The sequence below is a fragment of the Pseudorca crassidens genome, chromosome 5, assembly GCF_039906515.1.
Source record: "Pseudorca crassidens isolate mPseCra1 chromosome 5, mPseCra1.hap1, whole genome shotgun sequence".
NCBI classification, from domain to species: Eukaryota; Metazoa; Chordata; class Mammalia; order Artiodactyla; family Delphinidae; genus Pseudorca; species Pseudorca crassidens.
In genome coordinates, this window is record NC_090300.1 from 70,304,973 (window position 1) to 70,327,778 (window position 22,806).

At 44.3% G+C, this 22,806-nt stretch overlaps 1 protein-coding gene across 12 annotated transcripts in view; it reads left to right on the forward strand.

Moving 5' to 3' along the window:
• Positions 1-22,806, forward strand: part of LPP (LIM domain containing preferred translocation partner in lipoma) — a 701,187-nt gene that overhangs the window by 113,890 nt on the left and 564,491 nt on the right. For 2 of the 12 annotated variants that reach the window (XM_067738384.1, XM_067738389.1), the window contains exon 3: positions 2,582-3,527. The exons of 4 other annotated variants lie outside the window; for them this stretch is intronic. The gene's annotated coding sequence lies outside the window, so the exon portion shown is untranslated. Of the gene's footprint in view, positions 1-1,003; positions 1,609-2,578; positions 3,528-12,733; positions 12,817-22,806 lie in introns of those variants that run through there. 6 more of the 12 variants (XM_067738390.1, XM_067738391.1, XM_067738392.1 and 3 more) reach the window with 6 other exon arrangements.

A 22,806-nucleotide genomic window follows, 5' to 3' on the forward strand; every position in this document is an offset into this window, starting at 1 on the left:
ACCACTTCTGCCACATCACCATCGACGTTGCTTTACAGTTTTGGATGGGTTTGTTTGATCTCCCCTACTAGAATATTAGCTCCTTGAGAGCAGAGTGCTTATTAGTAGGTGTTTATTAAGCTATATTTAAATTGAATAAATGAATGAATAAAGTTACACTTTGTGGGTATTTATTACCTTCTAATAAAGGCAAGAAAATAGGAACAACACTGTGTGTTGTTCTATCTGTGTGTGTTGAAAATAGAACCAACTTCTCATTTTACAGATAGAAAAAAATAGGAACAACACTGTGTGTGTTGTTCTATCTGTAAAATGAGAGAGAGAGAGGGAGAGAGAAGAGATATTTTGAATGGGAAGAAGGATGAGGCTAGTTCTGAGGGCAGAGAACCCCTTCCAAGTTGAAGAAAGGCAAAAAAGACAGGAATGAAAGGAAAACTGCAGAAGTAGAGAGAAACGGGATGAGAGAGAAGGTTATTCTCTGAACTGTAAAGCAGTCGCTCCAAGAAATGGTTTTCCTTAAGTGGTATAAAATGTGAAGCGAATTGGGTCTCACTTTATCTTTCCCTCTTTAGGAGGTTGGAGCTGATTTTTAAAATGAGGTGGGGGAGGGAGGTGGAGTTTGGAGAAGGAAAGTGAAAACTGTTTTCTGAAGTTCTCTTGCCAAATAGCTCCCTGGAGAGAAAGTTCAGAGGGAGGGCCTGCCTAAGCAGACTAACTCGCTCTTTCTTTCGTCTTTCTTTCGTCGTTGTCCTGGTCACTCTCCCGTCCCTATTCTTCACTTCCAAACATCTTCTTTCCTTCCTCCTTTTTCTGTTTTTTTTTTTTTTTAAATTGTATAAGTATTACAAATGAGAAGCTGGAGGAAAATTAAAACGAAACACAAGGCAAGCAGATAATTTCGATCTCAATTATAAAAATGATGTGTTTTAGATTTGTTTCCCTGATCTGTTTCCCACTGGGAGCTTCCCCTCTTGCCACCCCTCCTCATTTCTTTTCCCAGACTTCCACCCACTTTCTGACTCAAAGATGGAGAGGAGACTGACCACACAACGGGATTTGAGAAGTGAGCAGGGCAGTTTTCAAGTGCTGATTCTAGAGGTTTAACATGAGCAAATTCCTGGCCTTTTTCTGAAGATTTTTCAGCTGACTTTTTTTTTTTGGTCTCTTGAGTTTACTACTAAAGATGCTTTGGTGTGGAAGGTACCAAGTTTCAGCGATGGGCTTGCCTTCCTGAGTGCTTGGCATATGCAGGCCTCAAGCTATTTGCCGGGGATGCTGAGATAGGAAAATTGGACTTCGGACTGCAAGGGCTTGGCTGTGTGTGTATGTGCGTGCACATGCGCACTGTGGTTGCTGTGGGGATTCTGGCTTCTGGGGATGGAAGGGGGGGCCGGGAGTAGGTAGATTGGGTTGCCCACAACTGGTGATCACCTGGAGGTGCTGTTTGCTGCTGCTGGGGAAAGCTTCACTGGGGGGTGTGGTGTTGAAAGGTCTTGAAAGATGGCTAGGACTTTAATCAACAAGGAAGAGAGACATGCGTCTTCAAGACAAAGGGAGCAGCAGAGGTACCGGAAGACATAGAAGAGTGGGGAGTGGCAGGCTGCGGAGGTGAGGAATCGTAGAAGGGGTAAATCCTGCACCCTCCTCTAGGTTTGGGGGCTTTTTCCCCTGTAAGCAGAAGGGAGGGATTATGAGTTTTAGAAAGGGCTGTGATAGGATTACTCTGGTGCGTGTGTGTTTTATTTTGCTTTTACTTTTTAATTTTCCGAGTCTTTTTAGGAACTGTGAGGCAACCTTGACTCTGGGAAGCGTGCACTGCCTGTCTTTCTGTGTCTTTTCTTTCCTCTTCCGGCCTGGCCTGGGGCCTTGTCTGGCTTCTGATAATGAAGTGTGGCAGGGCCGGCTCCCGGAGCCGATGTGAGGTCTGAGCAGACCCTGGGCCTGTTCTTCTAGGTTTCCCATCCTTTTTCCTCCTCTTTTTCTCTCCTCACCCCCAGCAGGAGCAGCAGCCCTCCCCTCCCCAAAATAAATAAACCAGTCGCTCCAAAAGGTTCCAAGCACATTAGTCACATATCCCAGAAGTTTAATACAGAATTATTTTGACAGTGAGAACAAGAAGTGTTTTCTAGTTGAACGCACAGAACTTGCTTCTTCCAACTGGGCTTTCTGCCTCAGAGACAGATGATGTGTTTTTTAGATGGATCAGCCGTGCAGGAGACTGCGTCGCTTCCCTTGGAAGCGTGACAAATTGCTCACTACCAAAAGTGGTTGGGGAAAAGATGTGAAGTGAGAGAGAGAGAGAGAGAGAGAGAGAGAGATCGCATCCTTATCGAGAACATAACTTTCTCCCTAATAACTTCAATCAGCCACTGAGAGCTTTCTATGTGTTTGTTTATTTATTTGGCCGCCCCTGGAGCTGTGAAGTCCTCTTTTAAACCTGGGCTCATGGGTGTTCTAAAAGATGAGGACAGATCGAGTTATTGCAATGCGGGTGGATCTCCAAGCATTCCGGTTGAATAGCTCTTCCAGAAATATTTCTTGACTCACTAATTTAGCACTTTCTGTTGCCGTTACTAAGCAGATTGGAGAGTCCTGCCTGCGATTTCGCCAGACTCCTCTAAGGTTGACGTGGATCCTCTTATTCCTATCTGGCCCGTGGAGAGGTGGAGGAATGCAAAGCTGAAGTCTACTGGCGCCCAAGAGGGACTTTAACCTGAGCTGCCAGAGTGCCATCTGAAGAGCCAGAGAAAAGCGTGTGCTCTCCTGTCCCGGCTTCGCCCTTCTCCTTCAGGGCCCAGCCACCATGCAGGAAGAGGCTTTCTTCCAGGGTGGCTGACCTGGGTGTGAAGACCCAGAGATGAGCGTGGAGGACAGAAGTTAAGGCACTTCCAGACCTGGGATACCTGTCCTTCTGGCTCCCATGATCCTCCACTTCTTGCTTCTCAAATCTTTCTAGAGATTTCCAGCCTTTTGGTGTGTGTGGGGGGAAGTTGACCTCTCTGATTGCAGTGCATGCTCTCTGGAGCGCTTTTAACCCCTTCTGATTGTTTCTCATTAGCCCCTCATTCCCAGGCCTTCATCCAAGAAACATTAACTGGCCCTTATGGGAAATCCCAATGCAGGTTTCCCCTGCTATCTGGAAGTAGAGCGTTCGTATAAAATGTTCTATGAGCCGAAATGGAGTAAAGCGAAAATCCTCTTCGGCTTTCTTTTGGTGAGTGAAAACAAATGTAATGTAGGTCTTTCATAAAAGCAAAGTGCTATAAAGAAAACTTTCGAAAAGCAGAAGATACCTGAATGTAGAATAACCAAAGTATGGTTATATGGTGATGCTGTTGTTAACTAGGCTTCTATCCAGGGCCAAGTTCTCATCCAGAACTCTGTGCCTCTGTGGAGCCCACTTTGAAAACCATTGTAATGGAGGTGCTTCAAGACTTCTGGCAGCCCTGGCGACCATGGTTCTGGCTTCTTTAAGCTTTCTGCCTTTCTGGACATCTCTCAAGGTTGAGAAAGTGGCACCTGTACAGGTGAGGAAGATGGGCCCAGAGGGAGACATGATCTTACACTGGCTGTGAAATCCCACGTTTTGAGGGCCTTTGGGCTCCCTCACTTCCAGTGATTGTTCTCAGGTGGCTGCTCGGCCCCCAGGCCTCCTCACCTGGGCCTGCCCTGGCCAGCACCTCATAATTGTTCATTGCACTGCACTGAGCACTCATCTCAGTAAACTCTTGCTACCATTGTTGGGCTCACAGCCTCTGTCTCAGGAGCATTATGAGGGGAGTAGCATGGCATTCAAGCCATTTTTAAGGAAACCTTTTTTTTTTTTTTTTAAATGCTGAATTTGCTTTTTGGCAGAAAAGTAAAGCATGGGCCATCTCTCATTTCTCTATTGATACTTACGCGGTACCTACAATCATATGACACTCTACTGTTCCCCAAAGAAGGTTCTGACCTTTATGATCATACTTTACATTTTCACATTGCAAGACAATTTCTAAAGAGCTTTTTTTCTCGGTAAGATCTCACTTGAGCCTCACGATAATGCAGATGCAAAGGAGACTCAACGAGGTAATACATGTAGAATCAGAGTTAGGCTCGCAGTTCACAGTCAGGTTGGGAAGAATTACGGGGACGTGAACCTTAGGCTCCCTGACTCATACCATTGTAGCGAAGTATTCTTTCTCCTTGTAGCAGGAATTATGAATGAATATGCTACTAACAGCTACTGTTTATTAAGTGCTTATTTATTTGTCAAACACTGCTAGGGAGACACTTTGTGAAAAGCTCATTTAATCTCTTCAGCTACCGTATAAGGTAGAAATGATCATGTCCGGTTTGAAGACGAATCCCTGGAGATATTGAGAGGACAAGTAAGTTGCTGAAGGTTCCTCTTCACAGAGTCAATGGACCGTGTATTCCAACCAGGACTGCTTGCCTCCAGAGGCCTTTCACATAGAGGATGTGATCTCTGCCCATCCTTGGTCCTCACTAGGGAGACCAAAAGTGCTCTCTTGAAAACGACAAGGCTAGTTTGTGGGTGACCACACGCTACAGTGAGTGCCGCATACTGTTGAGAGTTAACAGGTGGTCATTTTCTCTCTGCTCTTGGAGCTTGTAACATCTCTATGCAGTCTCTTCTCCTTTCCTTTTAGATTTTATGTGCTCACCATGGGAAATTACTGATCTCTGCACCATGGGGCAAGTCATTTCTATTCCTGGGCCCTTGGTTTCTCCCTCACTCAAAATAGCTTTTCTTTCCTGATCTTTCTGTCCTAAGTGTACATGTCTGGGGAATGTGCTTATTGAATTCTCTTCGTATAAGTCCTTTCAAAAATATTGTTGGGAATTCTAGATGCTCAGTAAATGCTTGTTTTAAATTGAAATGATAATTGCAGGTAATGCCAGTTTTCAAAGAGATTTTCTGCTTCTGAAATGCAACTTGCCAAAGTTTGAAAGTCAGACACCACATGAAGAGGTAACTAAGTCGTATCAGGGAAGATGAATGCCTAATACATATTCTGATTGGTTTGCTGGTGATGTCTTGCTTTCTTCAGTGTCAATTTTGTCTTTCTAATTCTTGTATTAGGACAACTATCCTCCCCTCCCCCAAGACACACATCAGCATTTGCAGACACAGACGCACAGACACACGCGCGCGCGCGCGCGCGCACACACACACACACACATATACACACACACACAGAGTTCTTGAGCAAGAGACCCTCTTACATTTGTTAAATTTGTCACCTTCTCCACAGAATCTGGTTAGCATACCTTTGGGTGAGCAAAAGAAAAATCTTTTTCTCTGTGCCAAGTTCAGGGTGTGAATCAATTCTCCCTGGCTTTTGCATTTTAGTAAATGTTTCCTAGATGGATTCATCGAATTTCCAGTAAAGACAAACAGCTCAGAAAGCAGATTGCTTGCATACCCGAGGCCTGAGTTCTGTGACCCAGGCGTTGGAGCTCAGTTCCATATATGGCCAAAAGAGAAACAGGGTGAGGGAGTGGAGGGAGAATACCAGACATAAAATGCATTCCTGAGAAGTGTGCCTTCGCAACTGACAAAACAGGACCCTCGTTGGTTTCCATCTTCTGCAGAACACGAAACTGTGACGTTTTCAGAAAGAAGCCAATGTTCCAGGCATCGGCCACAGGGAACAGTTTATTTTCCCTTTTCTTTTGGGTCACATGTAGGTTTAATTTGGAGTCAGTGTTGAAGTCAATGCTAGCAAGCAATGAGGACTAAAAAATTATTCTTGGAGTCAGCAGATGTGGGTACTCAGCCCAGTAAGACCGCCATCCAGCTGTGAAACTCTCTCTGGCTTGTTTTCTCTCAGTGTCAGAGTGACAGGGCTGAATATGATGATCTCTGAGCTCTCTACTATTTCTGTTGTCTTTGGTTCTAATTTTGCCTGAGATTTTCCAGTTCCTGTGGAATTCCCCACAGAAAGTAGTTTCTAATTCTTCCAAATACTTTCTGTGGTTTGAACTTAAAAAGACACAATAAAAACCCTGGTCTTGAATTTTTCTTTGTGATTTCCTTAAATATAACTTGGACACATTGTTATTAGCCTTCCACTTGGCAGATAGCTTCTTACTGAGGGTGGAGATGGGTGCATTTACTGCTTCCTCAAGGTCTTCCCCCTCTGCTGGTCCCTCTTGTTGTTGGAGAACAAATTCAGGTATGCCCAACACAGAGTTGTAGGAACAGGTGTGCACTTAGCAAATGCAGCCTTGTAGTGGCCTTATCAGTTGTCTGCGTCTTTTATAAATTCCGTCTCCTCTGTGGGAGAAGCGGGGCTGGTAGGAGGCAGCTCCAGAAACTTCCTCACACCTCAGGAAATGGAACTAGGGATGTGAAATTGAGGTGTTGGCTTTCCAGTTAGTAATTGGATGAGTCACTTGCCTGTCACACATGTTAAGAAGGTTAAGAAAGAAATAAAAATACAAAATTTTGGCCCTCGAGAGGACCGCAGTCATTTCTACTTTATGAGGCCAGACATGATTTCTTTCTTTCTCTCATTTATCTCAGTTGAGATAAAGGGAGGCTTCTCTGTTCCCTGACAAAACGTTCCAGCCCTCGGGCTTTCCCATCTTGATGGCAGCCCATGGCCACCAGCACGCTGAGCGCTCGTGGAAAGGTGCTGTTTGGAGGAGCCCACGGTGGTTCAGCAGGCATCCAGGGGAGCCCCTTCTCCCTGCTGAGGCTCAGCTCCGGTGCCGCTCTGCCTTGCTGCGACGGCCCCTTCGATGGGACCAATAAGTGCTCCCGCATAGACGCTAAGTCCTAGGTGGTGGAGGAGGAGACAGGCAAGTACTGAGAAAGCAGAGAGCGATTGCTCCAGAGAGAGTGGGAGCTAAGAGGTCTGTGTTCTGTTGGCACCTGTGCCGTGAGCTTTCTTTGTGACTTGGTCAAGATGCTTCAGGTCTCTAGGCCTTCATTTCTCCATCTGGAAAGTGAAATGCTAGTGGGCCTTGGAGGTTATTTAATTGAACGTATTTCCAGATCGTTGCTTCATGTCTCATATTGCTCCTACTTCATATCCCCAGTCACACTGAGCTCATCAACTTGCACAGAGTTCTGACTAGTCCTCCTTAATGTCCAATAGAACAAAGACAGGATGGCTTCTCTGTGGGTTCCCACTCATTATACTATTTTGACCAAATTTTTTAGCAAGGCATTCAACTCCCTTCACAGTCTAGTTCCAACTGATGGTCGCAGCCTTTCCTTGCATGGGTGGCCTTCATCTTGACTTTGAGCCCTCTGGTGCCACGGAGGTAGGTGTGTGTATAAAAAGAGGAGACTGCGCACCATGACCAGGCAGCGTAACTGGGGCTGGAGTGGAATTGAGAAGAATGAATCAGGATCCTGGGCCTCTGTGGTAGACTCTACCAGTGAGTTAGGGGATATTTAAGGAAACTGAGCACAGTGTATCTTCTGCTTTGGTAGAAAGCATACATTGTAATGGTTACAAACCCTTGGTGCTATTACGAGAAAACCACAGGGAAGACCAATCATATAAACAGTAATAATTTATTGGCTGTGACTAACCCTTCGGGGAGTATGATATGTGATGTAGGTTTCTACAGGGCTTTCCAGTGGACTAACCCTTTTCCACACCCATTAACTCATCAGATCCTCATAGGTGAGGTGGCAGGCTAAAGAATATACCCTCACTTTACTTTAGAGCAAACTGATGCTCAAATAAAGTTGAAGAGGCTGCCCAGTGTCGCAGGGTAAAAGCTGGCACGGCAGAGATTTGTCTAGTGCTTTTATGCCTGCACTGTGTTTCTTTTTGAAGCTTCAGCCTATCCAGTAAATCAGGATAAACACACACACACACACACACACACACACACACACACACACACACCCCTCCCCCATCAGAGGATGGGAGAAGATGCTATTTAATTAGTTGTGAAGTGTGCGAGCCATAATATTTGGTGAATCAGTCTTGGTGATGAGTAGGGTGATGTGACAGTCAGTTCACTTTCACAGCTGAATTCTCAACTAGGGCACTATGACAGGGAACAGAACTGAGGATTTCTAGTTTGGGACTGTTCATTCTTGGCACGTGTACTTTCATTTACTTAAGACAGCAAAGAACTAAAAATTATCAGGCATTTAATATGTGCCAGGTTTAGTGCTAGATGCTAATCCGTAGAAGTGAATCATAAACCAAGGGTTGGGAAGGACTTTAAAATGTGTGTAGAATACCCCATCTTTCCTCTCATCCATCAGTCCCTCCTCTGTTATTCTCATCAGGTGTTATGTCCGACTGTACTTGACTACTTCATGTGATCTCTTATTGTAGGGGGTCGTTGCTCCAAACGCTTTGATCTTTAATGTTTAGAGAAACACCCAAACTATTTGTAACTCCCATCAGTGTTAATGTATTCATCTGTTAAGTGGCTTTATTAAAATGGAATCCTTCTCTTAAATTTATGTTTTCTTCTTAGAGTAAGTTCCTTGGGTTGGCTGTCTGCTCTTGAGAGAGATTATTAACTCTCATTTCTCCTAAAATTTCCTCTTACATGATTTGGGGCTGCTTATCTTGATTCTGGAAGGTGAAAATTGGGGGAAATGAGCCCACATTGTATTCTTTCAACTCCATTTTTGGGACCAGAATTATATCTGTATAATTGCTCAAATTTTGGATCATGTAGGAACATGTTTCTGCACACGGGATTTGAAAACTATTTATACTTTCTTAGAAATGCAAACTCTTCAAGTTGCAAGGGAGCGTAAAGATTCCCTCAGATAGCCCTAGACTACAAATTCCTTGAGGTCAAGAGCTGTGTCAGATACATTTCTGTACCTCTTACTGCCGGTACCAGGGGCCTTGACAAAAGAATTGGATTGACTGGATTTTCAGTTTTTGTGCTTTCTTTGCCCCTTCCTCGACTTGTTCAGTCATTGGGAGGAGTTGGATGGACCCATTGAGTGTGACGAATAAGTAAATCACAGGGTTAACCCCCCTCCGCTAGGGCTTTAGCTGTGTTTAGATTTAAGAATGCTGAGTAACTCATAAAACACGATTCCAAAGCACTTTGCAGATAGAAAGTGCTTCATGTGTAATAAATAATAACGGGCTATAGAAACTTCTGATAGATCTTATGGTGGTAGAGTGAAATGGTTGGTGTTGACCCCTCTCATCATTTTGCAATTAGTGTTTCCATCTTCAAGTCACTGTATATTCCTCATTGTGGGCAAAGTTACTTTCTGAACTGGCTAGGAATTAAGCCTTTCAGTTACCGTTAGGAGAGGGATGGAAGGAACATCATGAAAATTGATAGGCGAGTCTTTAATTGATAGGCAAGGCTTTAATTCCCTGCTTAAATCCAGTCCTTTCTGGATCCTGTCCTCTTCCTCAACTGTTATGTCTTTTACGGAGTCTGTAGTCGTCACCTCTATTTTACTTCCAGACCATCGGTATTCTCAAGCGATGGAAAAGGGCACCTTTCTCCAAAGGAGACAGTGGAATGGTCAGGGCCCATCCTGCCTTTGAATCATCAGTATAAGAGGGATTTCATCCAGGGAATGGCCTGCCTTTCCTTTGTCCTGAAGCGTGGGTCAGTCTGATTCAAATTTGGTGAATATGCGGTGACTACCCACCAGGAGCCATGAACTACGTTTTCACCTGTGCTATCCCATCTTATGAAAGTGAGTGAACTGAAGTATAAACAGAATCTTGCTGTTTTTCTTGGTGACTTTCAAAGCCTCTTTCTTCTCAGCAACAGTGACCCACTGTAGCTGAGCATTATTCATTCAATTAGTAAATATTTATTCAGCACCTACTATATTCCAGGAACTCTTCTCAGCGAATAAAACAAAGTCCTCTCAAGCTGACATTTGAAGGATTTAACACAAGTATGATTTTTAAAAAAATGATCTGGCAGAATTATGCTTAAAGCAATAAACACCACAAACAACACACCAGCTCTTTCCTTCTGCCCTTTCCTCCTACTCTTTCTCTTGTCTCTCATTTTTTTTTCTCTTCATAACCTGACTCAGCACCCTTTATTCTCTCACCCTGTCTTACCAAGAAGCCCATATTTTCTTCATTCCTTTCTTTGTCTCCTCTTTATGTCTGCTTGTGCCTTGTACATGGGGGCGCAGCAGATGAGCCCTGATGCTGGCTTGCTCCCAACTTGGTGCTCACCCTAGCTTCCCTGTGCTCCTGCTTCACCTCCAGGCATGGAGTGGTGGGTAGATGCCCGTGCTGCCAATTGGAACCTGGAGGGAAGGGTGGCTGGTGGCTCTGGAGCTTTTGGTTGCCCATCCAGCAGCACTGCATTGGCAGGATCCTGTTGAAGAGATGGATGTGGCCCCAAATCCTAGGTGCTCCAGCAGATTATCAGCTCATAGGTGCTTCTCTCAGGAGGTCTTCCTTGATTCTCTCCTCTCAATTCTTATCATGCATCTTTGCCAGAATAGAAGCTCAGTAAATTTAGTTTCTTTTGCTCCTCTGAAGTCTCATGTCTCTTTATCTGGGCTTGACTTAATGGGACTTACTCTTTAATTTCATGGTTCTTGTGCCCATTTCTCACCACCCTAGGAAGCATGGACTGTGTCCATGTGTGTTAAAGTCTGTTAAATGAACTGGGGGTGGGAGGGGGAGCATTTTACAAAAACTAAAATTTGTTTCTTGTTTTGGGATGAGACTCTTGGAGCCACATTTATTACTCAGTCCTAGGTTTTAGTGGCTCAGAGGCAGAGAGCTGACCGTTACACTGATCAAGTGATTGAATTTTCAAGTGCTTCTGGATTTCCACTCAAGTCTGAGGTTTGCAGATGCCTGACCATTTCTGGGTTATTGTCATCTACCCCTAAATCTGATATTTGGGAATGCGACCATGATAACTCCCTAGTAGATACAAAGTAGAACTGGTAGGATAGAGCTTTTCTTCTCTGTTCCCATGATCTTGACCTCTAACATCATGCTTTACTTTTTCTTTTTAAATAAATTTATTTATTTATGGCTGCGTTGGGTCTTCGTTGCTGTGCGCGGGCTTCTCATCGCGGTGGCTTCTCTTGTTACAGAGCACAGGCTCTAGGCGCGCAGGCTTCAGTAGTTGTGGCTTGCATGCTCTAGAGCGCAGGCTCAGTAGTTTTGGCACGCAGGCTCAGTAGTTGTGGCTCGTGGGCTCTAGAGTGCAGGCTCAGTAGTTGTGGCGCATGGGCTTAGTTGCTCCACGGCATGTGGGATTTTCCCGGACCAGAGCTCAAATCCGTGTCCCCTGCACTGGCAGGTGGATTCTTAACCACTGAACCACCAGGGAAGTCCCATGCTTTACTTTTTGCCTTTTGTTTCTGTGCTGGATTCCAGCCCCCAGTCTCTCTGGTTAGCATGATAACTCTTGTTTATTGCACATGTACTAAATGTCAGGCACTGACTAAATTGTTTTCCATATTTCCTTTCATTTAATCCTCAAAGCCAGCCAGTGTAGTAGGTAGTAGTATTATCTGTGTTGGATGGATGAGGAAATTGAGGCTTAGAGAGGTTTAAGTAACTTGCCCAACATCACACAAAATGTGATGACACGGTTTGGCACCAGCTTTTGATTTCTGAATTACTCTACTCACCCCTGGTTGCCTCTCCCGCCCTTTTCTGCTCGCCTTGCTTATGAGAGTCAAGGACTAGGTATTGGATGGAAGGAATGCTCTTTCCTCACTTCTTTCCCCCATTGGCACCTGTAGCCAGAGCCCTCTATTCTTCTGACCTCTCATCAGATTCTAAATTGGCTCTCAAGGCTGGATTTGCTGACAGGTACCTTCTAGTGGGTTCATTGTTTTTCATGGTTTACTTGGTTTATCACCAATGAGGGACAGCTTGACATTTACTTTCCTGTCTGTTGGATTCTGATCTCCTCTCAGTGTTTCTCCACACTTAGCAAAGACTCTATGACCGTATGAACTGATAGCAAGTACCTTCCTGCATATCCATCATAATACAATATGTTATAATAAGATCTAGAGGTATAGTTGAGATTTTGAGAGCAGTCTAAGAAAAGAGAGTGAAGTTTGGAGAGAGGCATGACCTTCACATCTTCTGGTGGATGCTGGTGAGCACAGCTCAGCCCCTTGAAATCATTTGCTCTCCAGGGACCTGCCTCAGCCTGGGCCACTTATATTATTGGTGCTTAGCATTTTTGTATTAGTTTACATTTGCAGAGTGCTTTCCAGTGATTTATTAGCTGTTCTTGTTTTTAATAGCCCCTGGAGGTAAGTTGATATTCAACCTTCTGAGAACATAAACGCATAGAGAAGGCTCATCTCATCAGATATTATTGGATCTGGGGTCAGGACTTTGAACTCCTGGGATAAGGCCATTTGGTGTCATTGTCTCATGAGGATTAATAGGAGACCAAGTGGACTTTACTTTAGCTCCCAGAGTCTCTAAGGCAGAGGTGGAATGATGGTAGCTATTTAAGGAAATGGCCCAGTAGCCATTATCAAAGGACCTGGATTCCAGTCCTGACTTGGCTGTTGACCATCTGTATTGACCTTGAGCCATCGCTTTGCCTATCTGTATCTTGGATTCACTCTCTGGTAAAACAAGGGTCATCTCCCAAGTCCCTTTAGATCCAACATTGTGTTAAATATAATTCTATGACTTTGGACCCCTTCTTTGGAAGGGGTAGTTGGTGAATGATACGACAGGGAACATGGGTATAGATCTCAGCCATTAGGGGATGTGTATTCAAAAGGTGTTCACCTTCCCTTTTCCAGGATCCAAGGACAACCTGACAACGATAAGCCTTCAGATTTATTTGAAGAAGCACATCATAGTCCTCATTCACTGTAAAACTAAGGTACTGAGTGGAGCTGCTAGAGGGAAGCCAGACTGGAGCCAAGAGCATCAATCCTGTGTCTTATGGATGTTGTAGAAAGTAATTAGTAGGCTTGATTATCTAACTGGTTCAACAAACGTTTTGGGGATATGATGTAATGTGAGGAAACATTTAGTTGTCAGATTTTAGGGCTGTATCAAATTTATTCTTGCAGGAAAAGTCTAGTTGTCCTGGCAACCTGAAATTGATTTTCTTTTTGCTCTTGTCAGCTGAAACTGGTCCCCTTTGAATCATTCCTCTAATTTAATATAGAGAACTGTATGTCCTCACCTGGTGACCAAATCGTTCTTAATGACAGGTGACCCCAGCAAATGGTTCCTCTTTCCTACCTGAGCCAGAGGCGATAGTTTATTACTGCCTTCACCCCATGTTGTTCTCTTTGTGGTTATTTATTCATCCGTGGAGTCAGGTGAGGAAGTAAAGTGGCATTCACTTAATTAAGAGTTCAGTCAGGCCTGTAGAACAATGATGTAATTGGCAGCCAATCACAGCCTTTCGTTTCCAGTTACTTCTTGGACAGGGATGGGATTAGAATGGGCTCCAGGGGAGGGAGTCCTTTAGTATTCTGTAACCTGGGGAGGGTGATGTAATGGCCCAGATGACTGTTTTCTGCCTCTGTCAGTCATCTCTATCAAGGGAAAGGGGATGATCTGTGAGCTAGGAAGGGTAGAATCGACGTCATTAAGAAGAAATTGATGTCCTCGACAGAAGAGGAGGTTGCAAGAGAGCAGTCTGCTCTACTAAATGATTTCAAAGTTCATGGGACACATGTACTGCATCTCAGGATACAGGGAACGTCTGATGGTGACTGTGGAAGGGAGGCCAGTAATTCTGAGGAAACCTGGAAATCAGCAGAAATGCCAGAAGTGAGAGATGAGGAAATAGATATCAGTTACCAAAAAAAAAAAAAAATCAAAACAAAACCCAAACAAACCAGTATCCGGAGTCTAGAATCTGCTGACTTTATTGTGATTCCCGGTATAATTCTAGGCTTGCTTTCTCGACAGATGATTTATGAGTCTTTGAAAGGAAGCTGTGTTCACCAGGAGCTGGAACAGGGTCACCTCGCCATTTCCCTTTTTGTTTCAGTTAATCAGCTGGTGGATTAGAGTGATATCATAGACATAGTGTAGACCGGGCAGGTTTTGGAGTCAGGTTGTCTGGGTTTAAATCCAGCATCCTCTGCTTCGTAGCTACACGATCTTAGGCAAGTTGCTTAATTTCTGTGACTCAGCTTCCTCTTCTAGAAAGTGGGGCTAATGATAGAACAGAGAAAGACTCTATGAAGTAATGCATGTGAAATCCTAAAACAACACCTTGCACATATTAAGCATTCAGTAAATGTTGCTATCGTTACTCGTAGTAGGGAGACCTTTGAATTTAATAAAGCATTTAAAATCTTTTACATATTTATAGATAAGATGGAGACACGTAGGGTGGATTATGAAACAGGCAGTGGATTAATTTATGGGTCCGTGAATGAATACACACTTCGTAGTAACATGGGTAGAGAAGCTTGAAACTTACTTTGCAAGGGTGAGGATGCAGGGAGTGAGTGAGTTTGTGAACCTTTCTGCAACTTACCAAACCCCTTCCTACTCCCTCATCCTTTTTTCTCCCAAGAAGGAACCATCATTAAAAATTTAGTATGTGTCTAGTTTTCCCCTGTACATTTATATTGCTATAAATATATATTTATTTCTTGGTTTAAAAAAAAAACCTCAAAAATTATTTGTAAAAAGTTTACATTCTTTGTTTTTTCAAAAGAATACCAGGACTATCAAAATTGGAACAGTCACTTGGAGCTGCAGTGCCATGTTTGACTTATTTATTTATTTTTTTAGTTGAAGTACACTTGATTTACAGTGTTTCAGGTGTACAGCAAGGTGATGCAGTTCTATTATAGATTTAGATTCTTTTCCATTATAGGTTATTACAAGATAGTGAATATAGTGCTCTGTGCCATACAGTAGGTTCTGGTTGTTTATATATTTTATATATAGTAGTGTGTTATCTTTTAATCCCAAATTCCTAATTTATTTCTCACGCTTTTTTCCCCTTTGGTAACCGTAAGTTTTTTTTTTCCTTTTTTTTCTATGTCTGTGAGTCTATGTTTGTTTCGTAAATAAGTTCATTTGTTTCATATTTTAGATTCCACATGTAAGTGACATCATGTGATATTTGTCTTTCTCTGTCTGGCTTACTTCACTTAGTATGAGAATCTCTAGGTTCATCCATGTTGCTGCCAATGGCATTATTTCATTCTTTTTTATGACTGAATAGTATTCCATTGTATATATGTACCACGTCTTCTTTATTCATCTCTTGTTGGACATTTAGGTTGCTTCCATGTCCTGGCTATCGCAAATAGTGCTGCTATGAACATTGAGCTTCATGTATCTTTTCGAATTAGAGTTTTCACTGGAAATATGCCCAGGAGTGGGATTGCTGGATCATACAGTAACGCTATTTTTAGTTTCTTTAAGGAATTCCCTATGTTTGACTTATGTATAATCATTCTTTATCCGTAGGCAGTGGTACCTATGCTGTTTTCCCTTCTCACTGTGGCCTTGGGAGACTTTCCTTTCTTCCTTTACCTACCCTTCCCTTCTCATCTGTTCCCTCCCTTTCTTCCTTCCTTCCCTCCCTCCCTGGTTATCTACCTTCTTACCTTTCTTCCTCTTTTCATTTTAAAAAATCTCTGTCCTTAGCTTAAATTGGGTCTTAGAGACCATACTTTGCATGATGTTAAAGGCCTTTGGAGAATCAGGCTTTGGCCACGCAGTTCCAGCTCTGAATCGCCAGGTCTCACCAATACATTTTCTTGGGCTTCCGTTTCCTTGTCTTTAACACTGGAGGTTGTGGTACCATGTCCAGACTCAAGAGGCCATATTGGGGCATGAGTGAGTGATAACATGTCTTCCTTGTTCTGTCTGTGGCATGCTAGGAGGTTGGCTGCATATACATGTACATTCCTTGGTTTTTTGGAGGGGTAGGTTTTATTTTGCTGGGGTGCCCTGAGAGCAGTGAGCTCACAGCCTCTGTCATGAGACTTGCCTTGTGTTTTTCTGGCCTCTCGGTGTCCTTAATTTACGTGATAAGCCTGCACAGGGCCCTAGCCGATCTGACTTCAGGCTGCCTTTCCCCAGCCCCCTGACTCCCCCTATCTACCCCATGCTCATACTCTCCATCCCACATGGAGGGCCATTCTGCCTGGCCGGCTGTGGAGGCCCGGCAGCACCCTTCCATACCTAGCTCAAATTCCGCCTTCTCAGAAACATCAGCTTTCCCATTTGGAATCAGTCTCTTTGCTCCTACATTCCCCATCCCATGGTTTGTATTTTCAGAAACGCTTTCTCAGACCATCTTGTAATTTAATGGGTGATATCTGTTTCTGAGCTCTGATCTGCAGAAGGCGGGTATCTCTGAGCCTTTGGAGCTTAGCTCAGTAGCTGGCATTTTCAGGCACTCTGTAAATATGTGTTAAATTGAATTACTTAGGAGGCCTGAGGGGTTGGAAGGTTATCTACAGTTAACCCAAGGAATTAGAAGGGCTCCTGGGAACTGATCTAGGGACCTATAGCTCTTAAGAGCAGCGATCAGCTTTTCCCTGCCTCCTTCTTAATCCTGTTTTTCCAGAGGCAGAGGGAAAGGTGATGTCTGCTTAAGATGCTGGTGACATTCCCAGTGAGATAAGTCAAGGTGCACCATCTCTTCTTCTAGCTCTCAAGTTCTTGGAGTATCAACCTTCCTTCTATCAGGAAAGATTTCCTTTCTAAAAACAATTTTATTAATTAATTTATTTTTGGCTGCATTGGGTCTTCGTTGCTGTGCGCAGGCTTTCTCTAGTTGTGGTGAGCGGGGACCGCTCTCTGTTGCGGTGCGCGGGCTTCTCATTGCGGTGGCTTCTCTTGTTAAGCCCGTGCGCCACAACTACTGAGCCTGCGCTCTTGAGCTTGTGAGCCACATCTACTGAGTCTGCGTGCCACAACTACTGAAGCCCGCGCGCGTACAGCCCGTGCTCCTCAACAAAGGAAAAGATTTCCTTTTGAAGAGGAGGAAGTGGTTTATGTGATGACCTCTGGATTTCTGACTTCGGTTATAAATCTTCTTGAAAAAGACTTTGCGGTTGCCCCTGCTACAAGGAAGGTGGACAGGTCAAGGTGTGCTTTGTGAAACTGAGTGAAACTCCAGCCTTGCTTTGTGACTCTGACCCTTGGGAACAGTCCAGGGTCAGGCTGTACGCACATGGTGTGCTCCAGAAATCCACCTTCCACCATCACTATTGGGATCTTAACTCAATTGCTGCTTGTGAAACACCTTTTCCTGACTTGCAGTGCAGATTCTGCATGGACTACTGAGTATTGCTTCTAGTGACTCATGCATAGAAAAACGCTTTATGTTTAACACATCACAGATAGAGATAGAGACTTCAGGTGTGAAAAAGATGCGTGATACAGAGGAAAGAGAAAAAGAGCAAGTCCAGGACCCCTGCTTCCAGTCATAAATGTGCCAGAGACATATTGTGTGGCATGTGGCCTTAATTTCCAGATCTGTAAAATGGGACACTAATAATTACTAGGAGGGGTTGTTATGTATGTTAACTGAGATTATCTAGGCAAAGCATCTGGCAGGTAGCACCGGACATGGTTCAACAACAGAGAATCTCAGTGAAATTGTATCGACTTGGTTATGAGCCCGGCTCCAGTAGCAGCTTGAATTAGGATGATTTATATAACTTCAGTGAGACTGAGTTACTAAACCTCTCTGAGCCCCAATTTAAGTGGATTTTATTTGGCATTAAATATACCTTGCATGCTCAGTTGTAAAGATTAGAGAATGTTTGTAAAAGCCCTAGCAAGGTGGTGTTTCTCAGCATCTGGCCCGGGGATTGACCCTTCCCGCTGCCCCAGCTTCTCTGGAGTGGTGAGATGTATGCTGTGGGGCGATGTGTCTCAGAGGTGTTGACTGAAGTTCCCCTTAGCGCCATACTTCCTTCCTGTGTCCTGGGCACAAAACCTTTCTCTCTAGAAACCAGACCTGTAGAATAGAGTTAGTCATGGAGATGCTGATTTTAGGAGGATACCAACCAGAGCATGTCTGGAGAAGTGCAGCCAGTCCAGTGGAGGATGTTTTAAGAGCTTTCATTTGTTGGAGAGCTGGCAGTATTTCAGTTAGGGAAAGGTGGATTTTGGATGCTAGGGGAAGGTTGAGATTGGTGATGGAGAGAGAAGTTATTGCTGGTCCAGGATGGAGGTGACCAGGCCTAACAGAGGAGAGTGGCAGGTGAGGATGGAGAAGTGGGGCTTAGCAGAAGGAGGATGGGAATTAGGAAACCCAAGGAAGACGTGGAGGGTTCTGGTCAGAGTATTGGGTGCAGAGGCTGGAGACACGTGAACAATTATGGTGCAGCTGCGGGACTTCTCAGGATAAGCAGGACAGGGGCTTTCTGTTGTCACCACCCCACTAGAGAAAAGAAGGGACGGTCCTAAGGGGTGTGTGTGTGTGTGTGTGTGTGTATGTGTGTGCGTGCGCGCACGCGTGCGTCTGTGTATGTGCATGTGTGCATAAGTGTGTATTAGGAACAGGACCAAAGAGGTTGGGGATTTACCCAAGGCCATGCAGCTAGGAAACAGCTTTCATTTGCTTAAAGCGCTAAGTTTAGTAATGACTGTGAGTGACAGAAATGGGCAGGGGGAGCATGTAGGGAAAGGGCCTCAGCCCCATTTCCTGCTCCCTCCCAGGCAGGTAGTGAGTAGGAGTGTTAAGTTTCACTGTTTGATAGCATCACCTCCTCTGCTTTCCCAGAAATTATTCCTCGAAGTATGACTCGAATCGTTACTCTGTTGGGAGATGTCTCAGTTCAGAGCTGACTTTCTGCTGTGGTTGTTTACTAAAGAGATGGTGGCCCTGGCAATTCAGGGGTGGCTTAATCAAGTGGAAAGAACAGGGGGCCTGGGTCTGGGTGCTGGCCCTGCTTTGTGAGACCTGTGAAAATTGGGCGAGTGAATAGGCTTCTTAGTGCATGGCTTTTTGATTCCTACTTGATGAATTTGTTGTGATGATGCTTTGCAGATTGCACTGTTGGTCCTCGTATGATAAAGATAAAAGGGTGTCTGGACTTTCTAGGTGTGTGAAGCAGAGGGGTATGGTAGCGAGTGGGTCAGCTCCCATGGGTGGTGTGATCACTAATAGTAAAAGAATACCAGAATTTTCTCTTTTTTGGAGGTGGTGTGTCTTGGAACGTTATGCTTAACGCCTATAGAATCTACTGGCTCTACCCTGCCTTGGGGATGACCACCTGTACCAGCATTTCCCCCTAACCCCCAGCTATGGGCTGAGGATCTCCTAGCTCTTGTGTTATCTGGGGGGAATTTCTGAATTTTTAGGCCTTCACGTCTTTATCTGCAAAATGGGGATAATAGTCAGTGCAGCTTCGGCTGCGTTGTGAGGATTTGCTGAAGAAAGGGATGTGAGGGCCCTCTGTAAGCTGCATTGAACTCTGTATTTTTGAAGCCCATTTTCTCTCTCTTTTCCCTTCTGCTAATGGCCAAGGGACATCTTTTGTCTTGAAAAGACGAAGCAGCACAGAGGAAGAAACGGGGGCTTATAGAGGAAGGGGACTCTCCAAGGCCCCAGAGTGAATTGGAGTCCTGGGATCTGTGCCCAGTTTTGTCACAACATGTCAAATTCCTCCATTCCGGGCAAGCCTGAATTTTTCCATGCCTACGACCTACCCGGGGGAGATAGAAACTTCTGGAAGGAATGTCAGCCCTTTGAAGGTGGTGGAAGTCACTGATGTGGCTGCTGCAGGTGTTGAGGTTCCTGTTCACTGCCTCTCTTGTCCAGCAGTGACTAGTAACTTGGGTATTTGGGGTGAGTCAACAGGCCCATGACCCGGAGGACCTGAGTGTGCTTGGCGGCAGGCTGGAATTAGTCAGAAGGCAAAACTGCTCATCCTAACCCCAGAACCCGCGTACTCTGGCTGGATGAGGAAGTCCTCTCTGATTCTTAATTTTCTTATCTACAGCAGCTTCTGGAGAAGAGGATTTTCTTTTTCCTGCTTTATGGGGTTCATATGGAAATCAAAGAAAAGAAGGATTTTTTTGTTTTGTTTTGTTTTTTTGATACGCGGGCCTCTCACTGTTGTGGCCTCTCCCGTTGCAGAGCACAGGCTCCGGACGCGCAGGCTCAGCGGCCATGGCTCACGGGCCCAGCCGCTCCGCAGCATGTGGGATCTTCCCGGACCGGGGCACGAACCCGTGTCCCCTGCATCGGCAGGCGGACTCTCAACCACTGTGCCACCAGGGAAGCCCCTAAAGAAGGATTTTTTTAAATAAATAATATTGCAATATTCAGATAGCATTAGTTTCTGCTGCTTAAAATAGGCAGCTGACTTCTCTTCTTTGCTCCCTCCCAGAAGTGATGTATTGATACCAAAGAAGAAAACCAATTAAATTCCTGAGGACAGTTGCTAAACAGTCCAATCTTGTTTATTTTTTTGTATTTGGTGTCTGAGGTGTCTGAATTTAAGCTGAACCATTTCAAATATATACTGGGGATACACGGTAAGGAGGGACCGTGTAAATGTAAATCAAAGCACGAGTTCTAGAATCTCAGGTTCCCATGATGTGTCTACCTTGGCTTAGAATATTTCATTCTTCATAGACACTGGGGCTTTGGCCCCCATTTTTTATGTCTGCCGTGGAGACTTGTTTCTCAGAGACACTTGATCATGGGGCTCTGAAGGTCCCTTTGTAGGAAACCGAGTCCCATCAAGTCCTCCCATGGAGGAAATGGCAAAACTCAAGATGAGAAGCCAGCTCTTTGGATCCTCAATTCCCTGTCCTTTCTGACACATCACTCTTCCCTCCTGTCAGGTGAAGAGAGAAGCCAGATGGTTTGACAAATGGTTCTTGTTGCTGTCAAATCTGCCTCCTGTTTCTGCTCAGAAAGACAGTTCTTACCTTCCCTTTTTGGGGGGATTAGATGGGATGGGCAGAGAGGGAGGGAGGTGCAGGAAGAAACACATGTTACTGCCCGATTCTTTCCGTGGCAGAGATGACCAATAAGTTCTCGTTTCTCTGTCAAGAAGCAACGCTGAGGCAATGAGGAATCGTCCCCTTGAATTTAAAGCACACAGAGGCCCCGAAATGGCAGGCTGTATTAGGAGACAACATTGATTTCATATATATTCATCTGAAAGAAACCATGTTTAAGATGCCGTATCCATAAATACTAATAAGGCTGTCTGATTTCCAGTTTTCAGGTGAGATGAGCACTTCATCGAGTATTTTATCTGTCAGGTTCGATAGTCGATGTACCATCCTCCCAGGCTTATTAGCATAATTGCTGTGCTTAAGCAACAATGAAAAATTCAGCAGTAAAACAGCAGTTAGTGCAGGTAATTTGTTATCAAAAGCTTTTACTTAAGGACAGCTCCAACCTGCATTTATTAGCAAGGTAGGGTTATAATCTATTTTTATTTGGAAAAACAAAAGGGGGGCAGATCTTTGCTATTTTGTTGTGGAAATAATAGAGAAATTAAAAAGCATCACCTCCCTGGAAAACTGTCTCTATCCCTTCTTCCTGTGCTGAAAGCAGGCTGGGATGGGAGTAGATTCTACTTCTGAGGCACGGTGGCTCAGATGATAAGTCGCTCTCCTCCGCACTGGAATGAACGGGTTACTAACGCCCCTTTATGTTTGTACAGGTGTTTCCAAAACACTTTCATATCTCTTTTGTTGCTTAGATCGCACACCAGTCCTGGGCGGGGGGTGGGGGGGCTCCATTCTGAGCATAGGAGACTGAGTTGAAATGGCTTGTTCCAGATGGGGCAGTTGGATGACACAGCACAGCTGGGCTGTAAATCTAGTCCTCCAGCCCCAGGGCCCTGGCAGCACTGTGACGCTTTGCACGCTGCCCCAAACTCCTGGTGTGGGCACCCCTTTTCCCGCCTAGTGGTGGATGGTTTTTTCATCTTAGCTCTTTTTCATATATGTGCGTGTGTGCATGCACCTAAACACATACACACACACACACACACACACACACTTTTTTCCTTTCCACCAAATTTAATGATGTACTTTTACAGCTGTTTTTCCTTTCATGTCCTGGTTGAAGCAGTTCTGCCATGTGAGTTTTCTTTTAATGTCAAATGTCCTCTATTTCTTGTATTTACAATCTCCCCTCCCATCTCTCTCCCCCTCACTCTCCCTCTCTCCCTCCTTCCTTCCTTCCCTTTTTCCTCTCTTGTGCTCACTAGTGAATGACTGAGGAAAGCCCTGTGATGACCATCTGTGAAGGACCTGATGCAAAATAAATGATTTTATAAGTAATGCGGTAGTCTTTGTAGAGAAAACAGACAAAAAGTTTAAAAATGTGGAGGTTGGGAAATCATTTTTCTTCTTTATTTCTTGAGAAATGTATCAGAAATAAATAAGAACATTCAACTGAGGCCTTTTAGTGTGTTTTAGGACTTCAATTACGGGTAGTAATTTTCACATTGAAGGTAACATTTCCGGTGAAAATGAACAACCGAAGCTCCCAACCTTTCAGAGAAGTTAGCATCTTAGATTAGCATCTTAGATTTTCTTTCCTCAGTAAGTTCAGAGAAGGATCATATGATCCTTAACTCTGAACATCTCTAATGTGCAAGTTATGTGCTGGCCATGTGGTGGGGTTTAGGGACTGAGTCAGAGAGGGCTGTGAGACAAGACATGTTTAGACTATCAGAGGAAATGCACAACAAATGAAGATCAGTTTTGTCTTTGAGCAGCTATTATATGACTGGAACTCTACTAGGAATTGTTCTTAGATTATGCCATTTAATCTTCAGGTTTCACTCAATTATTAGTGAATTCTTATTCAGCACTGATGATGTATTGGTCACTGTCATAATGTTGTACATGCATCATCTCATTTAATTTTTATAACAGTCCTCGAGGTGGT